Genomic DNA, 11,266 nt, shown 5'->3' on the forward strand with positions numbered 1-11,266 from the left:
AATTTTTTTTTTTTTTTTTTTTGCTTTTTGAAACAGGGTCTCACTACATAGTTGAGACTGGCCTGGAACTCACTAGGTAACCCAGGCTGGTCTCGAACTCACAGCAATCCTCCTGCCTCAGCCTCCCGAGTGATAGGATCACAGACGTGTGCCACCACACCTGGCATATGTGAAATCTTTTGATTTTTAAAATTTCTATTGTTTTTTATTTTTATCAAGATTTTTGTTTTCTTTCATTTATTTTTGTTTGTTTGCTTTGAGACAGGGTCTCACTATGTCATTCAGGCTGACCCCAAACTCACAGTGATCCCCCTGCCTCAGCTTCCCGTGTGCTAGGATTATAGGTGAGCACACCATGCCTCTGATTGTTTTGAGACAGGGTTTTGCTTTGTAACCCAAGTTGGACTTGAACTCACAGTGATCCTCCTGCCTCAGCAATTACAGGCATGTGCTATCGTGCCCAGTTTAAGATTTTTATTTTCAAGAGATATTTAAATCCTTTAGGGCCAGGGATCTAGCTCAGTGGTTCTGCCGCCTGCCTCGCAAGTGCAAGGACCCGAGTTTGATTCCCAGTTCCAAAAAGATAATAATAATAAATAAATAAATAAAATAGCTGTATTGATTTGTATCTTTGTATGTGCTCAATTTGAGTCATTTGTGAGATACACATATTAGCAGGGACAAGGGGAAAACATGAGAACCAAGACCTGTCATGTAAAGGTACAAGATCCCAATGATGAATGTAGCTGTATTGTATACCTAAAATGTACCAACAAACTGAGTGAGAAAAAAAAATCCTTTAAATATTTTTGCTTGGTTTGTTTGTTCTTGTTGTTTTATTGTTATTGTTGTTATTTCTGGCACGAGGGATAGAACTCAGGATCTTGTGCTTGTGAGGCAGGCAAGGAGCCACTGAGCTAAATCCCTGGCCCTAAATGTGGCTTTAAAAAAAAAATCTTATTCATTCTTCATGAAAGCAGTAACTATTTTTTCTCTCTCAGACCATAGCATGTAGGTTTGAATTCTTCGGGAAGCTCTGTTCTGGCTTTCTGTTTCAGCTCTCCACGCTGAGGCTTTGTTCAGAGTCTGTTGACTTTTACCTACTCTTTTATACTTAAGCAGGGGCCCTGAAGCCTAACCAGACTTGCATGTGGAAGGGCAGTCTGAGTTGTACACTTCAGGGCAGAGCTGGGGGGCCCAGCTGTTCCCAAGAGCAAGCCTCCCCAGAACCTGGTGTGGTCTCTAGAGTTCATCCCTTGGGCATCATTTCCCCAGGGAGAAATTCATCCCAGTCCCATTGGTGGGACTGGTGGAAGCAGACCTGGATATCAGCACTCTAAGAGCCAAATTAGGAAGGAGGTTTAACACTTGCTTTGAAATAGAGTGATTTCCCTTATCACTAAGTGCAGCACTCCAACCGTTCAGCTGTGCCTGAGTCCAGAGTGCCTTGGTTCAGTCTCTCAGTTGATGCCAGTGTGTGGGAGCCCGCTGGCATTTGACATTGGAAAAGTAACTTCTACCATTGAGGCATTGACACAATCTATGACTCTATTTGGCTTTTCTGAGATGAGGGTCTCAGCTATGCAGATGAGATTGACTTGGAGCTCTCTGTGTAATCCAGGCTAAACTCACTGTGTAATCCAGGCTGGGTTTATGGGATTACGGGTGTCGACCTGGAGCTCACTGTAATCCAGACTAGTTTTATGGGACTATGGGCGTGCACCACCACGCCCGGCAAACAATACCACTGGACTCGTCAGGTTGAGTGGGGCCTTCACCTTTACATCAGCGGCCGTGATCCGGGTCTCACCTTTTCCATCAGGCTTTTGAAAGAACCACCTCAGTTCAAACCCATTGCCATTGGCCCCAACCCCCTTCTTTAAGAATGTTGCTTTTTTAAAGATAAACTGGGCCTGGTGGATGATAGCATTAGAAGGGTTGAGGAAAGCCTCGAACAAAGGCAGAAGCAACGGGAAAAGGACGAATCTTGGTATCAAAATTGGTTTTCCCCTTGCCCCGCTTGCCCCTGGAGATTGTTAAGTTAAAGATTGCATAGGGTTAATTGTTGATGTACGCCTTCCCACTTACCCCTCCCCACATTTGGTAAAATACTGATTGCTGTATGCTGATAAATGCTTTGTCCCTTTATGGTTAAATGCTTGAGTGACTCATGTGATTGGTAGAAGATTTGTTTGAACTGTCCAATAAGCTTGCTGAACCTTCCCCCTGGGATAACAGTATATAATCGTTTTGCTGAGCCAATAAAGAGCCTTTGATCAGAAATCAGACTTGGGCCATGTGCTCTAACTTCTTAAAGATTTCCTTCACAGACATTCAAGATCGGATCGGCCTCTGATGACCCACGAATAAGAGGCGGCTCTCACCTCCTATTCCCCGCTGGACGGGGTCCCCCCAGAGAGCCGCACCAGTGCAGAGGACTAGGTTATCTGTGCTACAGAAAGGGAAATAAGCTTCATTTACAGACTTACAGTCTATTCTTCTGTATTCAGCCTGGCTGCTCACCCACCCCAGCCTTCAGAGATGCTCTCTGTAGACAGTGTGCTTTCAGCTCTCCCGCGCTTTGACTGGCATCACTCAGCTGTCCTTCTGCCCCAGCCTGTTGTCTCCCCTGGTCCGTGTTTAGCAAGACGCCTGTGCTGTACCACTCTGCCACGCCTTATCACTCTATCACGCTTTCCTGCTCGATCGTGCTGTTTCTGTATGTAGCCTGCATGTCTGTCACCCACAGAGATCATGATTTCTTTAAGGCAGAAACCTATGAACACAAGAGAGCCCACACTCCTCAGGGAAAAATTAAATATTCTGTAGTTATGGTAACAAGTAACCATTAGAACCAGATTTCAGTTGGTTTAATGCACCTGTGACCGGTTCACACACACACACACACACACACACACACACACACACAATAAATTGTGGCAACCTAGTGGCAAGAGAACCAGCTTGCACACTTCTGGGAGCCAGCCAGAAACAGGGCTGTGCTTTTGAAGCCAGCCAGTCCACAACATTCTCATCCTCACAGGCAGGTTTCCACGGAGCCCATAAGCCACCCGCTCCCACCTCTGAGAGTCCACCAATCCCCCAAACCCACACTCAGCAAAACTCTTTGGGAGAGTTTTGCAGATGGCGCCTCAACACCAGGTCTGTCACCGAGGAAGGACACAGCAGCCAGGTGAGGGAAGCAGCAGAGGCAACTGCCCTGAGTAGAGGTCCTGGCTACCTGCCTGTGGAGGTGAAGCCTGGTCGAGACTTCCTCCAGCGTCCACCACCCAAGTGCGTACACCTGAGGGTGAGGAAGGGTGCACAAGTGCACATACTTGGAAAGGTGACCTTCACCTGCCACTGGGGCCCAGTACAGTGGAGCCTTGAGTTACAACTGGCCTCACATACAAACAACTGGGTTACAACTGGAATTTTAGTTTTAATTTATGGCCAAAGTCTTGAGTTATGATCCAAATGCCGGTCTTGCCTGTGTGGGGTTAATTGAGAAATCTTGGGCCAAGGTCTCTCTAAGGACACTGAGATCTGCCTGGAAGAAAGTGTGGCCTAAAGTTACGCAGGAGAGAGACTTGGAAGGCTGTGTAGAGGAGCCTGAGCCTTCAATTGACCTTTTGGTTGGTGACGTTGTTACCATAGCAGGGTCCACAGGCTCACAGGTAGGCAGACAGTGGTGAGGTTGAGGAACTGGTGGAGGAACAGAGGAGTTGGTCTTCAGCAGCTTCTGGCTGAGCAACAGAGAATGGCAGGTGAGGAGCTTTCTGAAGAGGAGGGGGAGCATCATCAGTCAGTGTTGGAGCTGGGATTTAGCTTGGTGGCACAGCACCTACCTGGCAAGGGCAAGGTCCTGAGTTCAATCCCCAGTACAAAAAAAAAAAAAAAAAGGAAAAGGAAAAACAATCAGTGCAACAAAGTTCTGAAATAAAAGGAATCCTGAAAAAATGGACAAAGCTACAAACATTTGTAGAGAAGACACACCCAGACAGAAAAAGCCAATCGTTACATTCACTTGCTTAAGGATATGTCATACTATAGAACAGTTAAAGTCAAGACCGAAACAGACAATCTTAGACCAGTTTTTAGAGACTTAGTGAGCCAGAAGCAGGTCCTAGTGGGCTACAGACTCTCCCAAGGAGAGAAAGGACACCAGAGAGCCAGAGTCCTGATGTTCTCATGAAAGGGGACGCTCCTTCCAAACAATAACCACCTTCTATTTCATCCTCCCTTCCTGCAAGCCAAACATGTCAACTTGAATGGTGAGCACAGTATAAAATCATCATTTCTGGTAAAGTAGGCATATTTATAACTTTCTGGTGACTACACTAAGAAAATTGCTGGTGTTCTGGTAAATTGCACACATTATACAACCCTTTTTTATTATGTGAAGATTAGTCAAGGGGTGCTTTGGGAGGTTTGGAACACATGGCTATTTCCATTATTTCTTTTTTTAAACTTTATTTCAATGTAATACAAGTAGATATTAATAAAGAAAATATTTTTTAAAACAGTCTTCTTGGGTCAGGGATTTAGCTCGGTGGTGCCATGCCTGTCTCACAAATTCAAGGTCCTGAGTCCTATCCCTGGTACCAAAAAAAAAAAAAATCTTCTTACTGCTATGAAAAAATAAAGCAAAGTTTCATAACAAATTAATTAAAGAATAACATTAGTTAATACACTGTGTACTATAATCTTAAAAGAATGGCCAAAATATTAGAGTACAAGTCTTAAACAAAAAAGACTCTTACGAGAAAGAAACAAATATGTAATAGCACAAAATTTTCTTTTCAATGAACTAAGAGGATTTACATTACTTCTTATGGAAAAAAGTGTTGACTTACAACCAACTTGAGTTACAACCAGCCCTCATGAATGAATTGAATTTTTAAGTCAAGGGTCCACTGTTGCTAACTGTTCAGCCTGAACAGTAAGTAGGCCTGCTAATGAATGGGTTTGGTTTTGTTTTATCACACTTTACTTTCAACTGTTTTATCTTTTTGGCAGGGGAGGGGTCAGGGATCAAACTGAGAACCTTGTACTTGTGAGGCAGACAGTGGCACCACTGAGCTAAACCCCCAGCCCTCAACTTTTATCTTAAATTTTGAAAGAAAGATAGCTTTTTTAAAATCTTACACAGTAACTTTTAATAAAGTAAAATCTTTTAAAATTCTGAAGCCATAGAAAATCAGGCTGGATATAGTTTGAAAATTTGAATGGGATTTTAAACTATCAAATCTGTACATAGTATCCAACCATTTCTTTAAGGCAAACCAGTCAACATCTTAAGTAAAAGATGATTATTCCTCTTTCTATAATTTGATGAATCAATGTTACCTTAGCCAACAACACAAGTGACATGCATTTTGTCAGACATATAAAACTGAATCAGGAATCATCCAAAAGTTTTGAAATATCAGAACTGAAGGATTTCTGCTTTTGTAAATCAATGGTTTTTGATGGGGAGGGAGATCTAAGGTACTTAAAGATACCACAACTTCTTAAAATCTGTATTGAAAGGGAAAACCTACTCATACTAGTTCCTCAAACTCACATTATAATGTAAAACAAATTTGTCCCTTTAGCTGATTTTCAATGTTTATGCATGCAATACAAATTACAAATGTGTATAGCAGTACACCATCCAAAAGAAAATAATGATGTACAAAATATTTATGATAAATAATATTGCATTTAATGTCATTTTCTTGAAAACCAAAATCATCAAATTCTTTAATGTATCAAACAAACAAGGCCAGTTCAGATTAGAGAAAATGTATGCCAACATCAGCTTCTGACAACAAAAATAAGAAAGTGGAAACTCTACCTACAGTTTAGATCAGGTGATATGAAAACAAAAAGATATTAAAATTACTTACTTTATAATTACACACATTGAAGGAAAGCATAAGAGTTCTTTCCACCATAAAAGTATACACATTTATTTAGCTAGAAACACTAGCTTGAGAGGTACCAGTATATTCCATTTGTAATAATTTCTCAACAGTAAACAATTGTGTTCTATTTGGTGCATGTTGAGAAAAATAATGCCTTGTAAGTGTTTTTTGTTCCTTTGAGTCTGTCATTGAGAGTTCCAGGTAGTCGGGGAGAACCCTTATGTCCTGGATGGCCTGACTTATAGAGAAGTGCTATGCAATAAGACAGGCCTTGCCTTGCCTCCATTTTTTTTTTCCACAGAATGCTTTGTTTTGGAAATGTAAGTTTGTGCTGCTGGGCTCCTGCCCAATGTATCAAAAAGGTTGTGGCTGTTTGAACTGTGTGACCTTTCAGGAATGTTCTGTTAAACTCTGCCCCCTGGAGGTTCTGGTAAGCTCCGCCCCATCTCAGTAATGTTCTGTAACTGCTCAGTTACAGCACTCCTGCCCAATGTATCAAAATGGTTTCTGATCTGGGATTTAGCTCGGTGGTTCTGCTGCCTGGTCCCAAGTTCCATCCCTGGTACCAGAAAAAAAAAAAAAGTTTCTGACTGAACTGTGAACTCTCAGGAACGTTCCATTAAGCTCCACCCCACCTCCCAGGAAGGTTCTGTTAAGCCCCACCCCCTTGGAGGGATGTTATGTAACTCCACCCCTCTGCTTCAGGAACATTCTGTAACTCTGACCCCTGCTTTAGTGATATGGTGTGTGTTTCAGGGATGTTCTATAGCCCCACCTCCCTGCTTCAGGCAGCATGCTCCCCTACCCTATAGATCCCTATATAAGGAGGTTCTCATTTTTGGTAGAGGGATCAGGCTTCTCCGAGCCTGCCCGCTCGCTGACATAATAAAGGTTTTCTGTCTCCACCTCTTAACTAATCATAGAATTCTCCAGTCTTCAGATTATGAGAGCTGTGACCCAGAGCTGCCACACTGAGCTGTAACACTTGACTATAGCACTGAGCTTCTCTGCTCTGCTGCACCATGACGAATGCATTCCAATTAAGCAGTGTGTTTGTATCCTGAAAATACTCTTAAATCCACACAATGTGGTGTGGCTTGTGGCTCTCAGGTTCCTCCTGCTGGCACTACGACATTTGAAGCACATTTGTTATGAAAGTCTCCCATCGACTTTGTTTTGTCTCTTCTTCCTTAGTCTCCGCATTTCCTTTCCATTTCTTCCTTTGCTGTTCTGCTGCTCTCTTTTCTCTGCCTATTTTCTGCTGCCTCCAAACTTCTGCTTGCCAGGCTGCATCTTCCCACACATTGGTATTTTCTTGCCAGGCATCCGAGTTAACCACTTCAGAAGATTGATGATTAGAAGGCATATCTTGTGTAGCTGCTAATCTACTGGAGAAACCTTAGTAATGTGTGGAATGCCAAAAGTTCATGGTTCTCTCTTCATAGGAACAATTTTCTGAGTTTTCCTTAGAGTAGGTGTCATGCCCTTAAAGTCGTCAGGTTCAGGTTGCTCCAAAGCAGTCCCCTGAGTAGCCGCATTTCCATTCCCTCCTTCAGTGTCCATGCTTGAGAGAGCGTCTTCAGCCCAGGACACCCACTCACTGACGTCTGTCCGCTTAGGAGCTGATGAATAATCAGTGTTAGTTGGCAATGGTAATTTGGTCTCCATTTAACTCCCTTCCTATACCACATCTGCTTCTTTTGTTTGTTTGTTTTTTTGAGACAGGGTCTCTCTATGTAGTTCAGACTGCTCTGGAACTCACTGTGTAGCCCAGGCTGGTCTTGAACTCGCAGCAATCCTCCTGCCTCAGCCTCCCAAATGCTGGGATTACAGGTGACACTAACCTCTTTAGAAATGGGAATACTAAGCAGTACAAACTCTAAGTAACTGAAACTGAGCAATGGCTACAATGGAATCAAAACCCGCCAACCCACACCAGCTGCGCACAAGCACATACACACAAGGAGGCTGCCCAGGGCTCCTCTGCATGCTTGAGCTCTGCTCTGCGTGCTCTGGCCTGGCCACGCTCCTCTTCTGAGAACAGTTTAGTACTGAAACTGATTCCAGCAGATACAGGAAATGGAGCTTAGTGAATTGTAGGATTCAGTGTTCCCCAAGTAACACTTAGCATTCTGGAGAAGAGGTACACTTTGACTCTGAGTTTGCTCACCTCTAGGGTGATAGAACAGAAGTTTCTTCTAGGAACCCAAAAGGATATACGGAGTAAGTTGTAGTTTAAAAAAAATTTTTGTTTGGGCCAGGGATTTAGTTCGGTGGTGTTGCTGTCTCCCTCGCAAGCACAAGGTCCTGAGTTCAATCCCCATACCAAAAAAAAAAAAAAATGTTTTTTCTCTAAGCCTGCAGGGCTTAGAGTTGTAACAGAGAGGACACAAGTAGTAGCACAACAGTATCCCATCCTCAAAAGCAGTCTGAAGCCGGGCGTGGTGGCCCACGCCTGTAATTGCAGCACTCGGGAGGCTGAGGCAGGAGGATTGCTGGGAGTTCGAGACCAGCCTGGGCTACATAGTGAGTTCCAGGTCAGTCTCAACTACATGGTGAGACCCTGTCTCAAAAAAACAAAGCAAAACAAAAAAGCAGTCTGAAGTTTCCAGGCTCTGCAGCCCAGGCTTGGTTGCTGCCAGCAGAAGAGGGTTTTTTACAACGTTGCCCCCTGTTCCACCTCCATTTATCCAGACTCTTCATTCAGGGGCGTTGACCCTGGGTTTCCGGAAAGGAATCCAGAGACCTGGGCCCCAGTGCCTGCCCAGCCTGAGAGCAATTCTTTGCACTGTGTGTCCTGGCCACCTCCCAGCACAGGGTGTCCTTTCTGCCTGGGCGCCACCAGCGTGAGCTCCAGACAGGTGGTCCGGAGCCATGCAAATAGTCGCTCTAGCAGTTAATCAGCTTTGGAAGACAGTAATCCTAGAAATTGCAAGGTGACATCACTGGAAGTCTGGGCATTGTTCCATCAGAAGGTGCTGTGGACTTGATTCTGCCTCCTAAAGCCTCCTAAGCCACTGCTGGTGGGATCTGGTTTGCTTCTCAGTGCATTCCTGGAGGTCAAGGTACAGGCTGATTTGGGAACAGTAAGATCCGTTCTTCCTCTGTCCTTTGTTTGGTTGTATTACGTTTTGGTACCAGGGATGGAACTTGGGGCCTTGCGTTTGTGAGGTAGGTGGTGGCACCACTGAGCTAAATCCCTGGGCCTGTTTTGTTTTGTTTTTGAACTACTAGGGATCAACACAGCCCTCTACACATGCTCGCGCTCACGCACACACACACACACACACACACACACACACACACATCACACACACACACACACACACACACACACACACACACACAAAACAAATGCTCTGCCACTGAGTGAACATCCCCAGCCTGTGTCTATAAAAATTTAGAGACAAAGTTTCCCTAAGCTCTCTGGGCTGGTCCCAAATCTTCGATCCTTCTGCCCCAGCCTAAGTAGCCAAGACTGTAAGGCATGCAGGCATGTGCCACAAGGCTTGGCATTTGACAGGTTTTCGGAAGTGGAAGAGAAGGATCGAAGACACTATTCAAAACCATGGGGTCAGTCACCATTTATGTGGTGAGGACTCACAGTGATGTCTCAGCACAGATCTCTCACAATTCCACACCCACAAATCCAAAGCCCGTGAAACAGCAGCCACGAAGTCTCTTCAAGGCACAGCACTGACCAGCCTCAACTTCTGCCTGCACCTAGCACTCTTTTCTTGTCTCAGGGATAGGTAGCCTGCAGGTCATCCTTGACTCTTCCCTCAATCCTTCCCCGCCTCCACACTTACAGCCATAAGTCCCCCAAACCTGTCTCTAATTAAGGTTCCACTTTTTAAAAGATTCCCCTGCTCATTAGCTTAAATCTCCATCATCAATCCCCTAAATTACAGCAAGGATCTCTAGCTGGTCTTATCTTTGCTTCTGCCCCATCCCTTGTGAAAAATCTGTCAACACCTCCCCATTGCTCTGAGGGGAGGACCCAGGGTTCACAGGGAAACTCACAGAACACTTCAGGGCGGCCCTCTACAGCTGACTACTCTTACTCCATTGGAGTGCACCCCAGTCTTGCAGAGCCATTCCTGGGCCTGGCTCAGGGCCCCTCCTTCCCTGGACACTGGTCTGAAGACTTTCCTGGCTCAGAGGCAGGCTTGAGTCTCAAGTGAGGCCTTACTTGCTCCAACCTTGTCCTAATGCTCCATGATGGGCTGCAGAACACTCTGACTTCACGCTGCATTAAAATGTCCTTTCCACCTGCAAACCCCAATAAACTGAGCTCCTTGGAGTTAAAGACTATTTCTAGGTCAATATTTTCTCCTCAACATTGACCCAGTATCTCAGTCATCTTAGATATTCAACATATAATACCTAACTAAATGCAATCCGTAAAACTGAGAATCTGAGACAAAAATCTCAGTGGTTCTGCCACCTGCCTCCCAAGCACAAGGACCTGATTTTGATCCCTGGTACCAAAAATAAAAAATAAAAGAAAGATAGCAATTACAAAATAGATTTTCTGGCTGCTCCCGACCCAGCCGCCATCGCTCAAGCACCGGAAAGTAGGCTGGGCCCAGGTCCACCTCGGGAAGGAGAATCACGCCTGCTCCTGACCCAGCCACCATCGCTCAAGCACCAAGAAGGTAGCTGCATGGGTGCCCCTGAATCCCCATAAGCCCCTACCCCTGCACTCTCAGACCTTCTGACTGTGCCAGTCTTTGGACCCACTCTGCAGAGACAGAGGTGGTCATCAAGGGTATTTTTCTGAGTTCCCAACTTTTAACATCTTTAAAGAAAGGGCGTGGGAAACCTGTAATAGAACGTGATGGAGTTCAACCATTCAGAAGGATGGGGAACTCAATCTGGTCCTTGCAGCCAGAGGTCAGTCAGCGTCATGGAGTTCAGCCATCAGCTAACTGAGATCAGGGGTCTTGCATCCTCACTCTGTCTGGGCCATTAAATGGTAAATACACTATACTGAAATTTTGTTCACTGCAGACATGTTCTGGACTGCTTCTTGATTTCAATTTAATTCAAATGATTTAAGGGTGATAGACTAGTGACTACCACAGGTGGTCAGTGTCCAAGTTGTGCTTGATCTTAATGTGTTGCTGATTGTATCAGTTGGGGTAAAGCATTGCCGTTGATTTGATGAGCTGTTCTCTCTGATGTTATGAAGATGAGAATGTCTGTGGGTCGTTAGAGACACAGAAGCTAGAGCACAACTGTATCAGGAAGATTTGGGTGATAACCCAGAGATTAAACCAAGGACAGCCCGACAACAACAACAAAAAAAAAAATGAAAAAACACTTAAGCAAGACACAAGGACAGACTTCCAGTT

The 11,266-nt window shown here is 44.6% G+C and overlaps 1 pseudogene; it reads right to left on the reverse strand.

Moving 5' to 3' along the window:
• Nucleotides 1–7,058: 7,058 nt before the first annotated feature.
• LOC104865478 overlaps nt 7,059–11,266 on the reverse strand; it is a 28,925-nt pseudogene continuing 24,717 nt past the window's right edge.

The sequence above is a fragment of the Fukomys damarensis genome, unplaced genomic scaffold, assembly GCF_012274545.1.
Source record: "Fukomys damarensis isolate Sample0158 unplaced genomic scaffold, DMR_v1.0_HiC HiC_scaffold_15, whole genome shotgun sequence".
Classification (NCBI taxonomy): domain Eukaryota; kingdom Metazoa; phylum Chordata; class Mammalia; order Rodentia; family Bathyergidae; genus Fukomys; species Fukomys damarensis.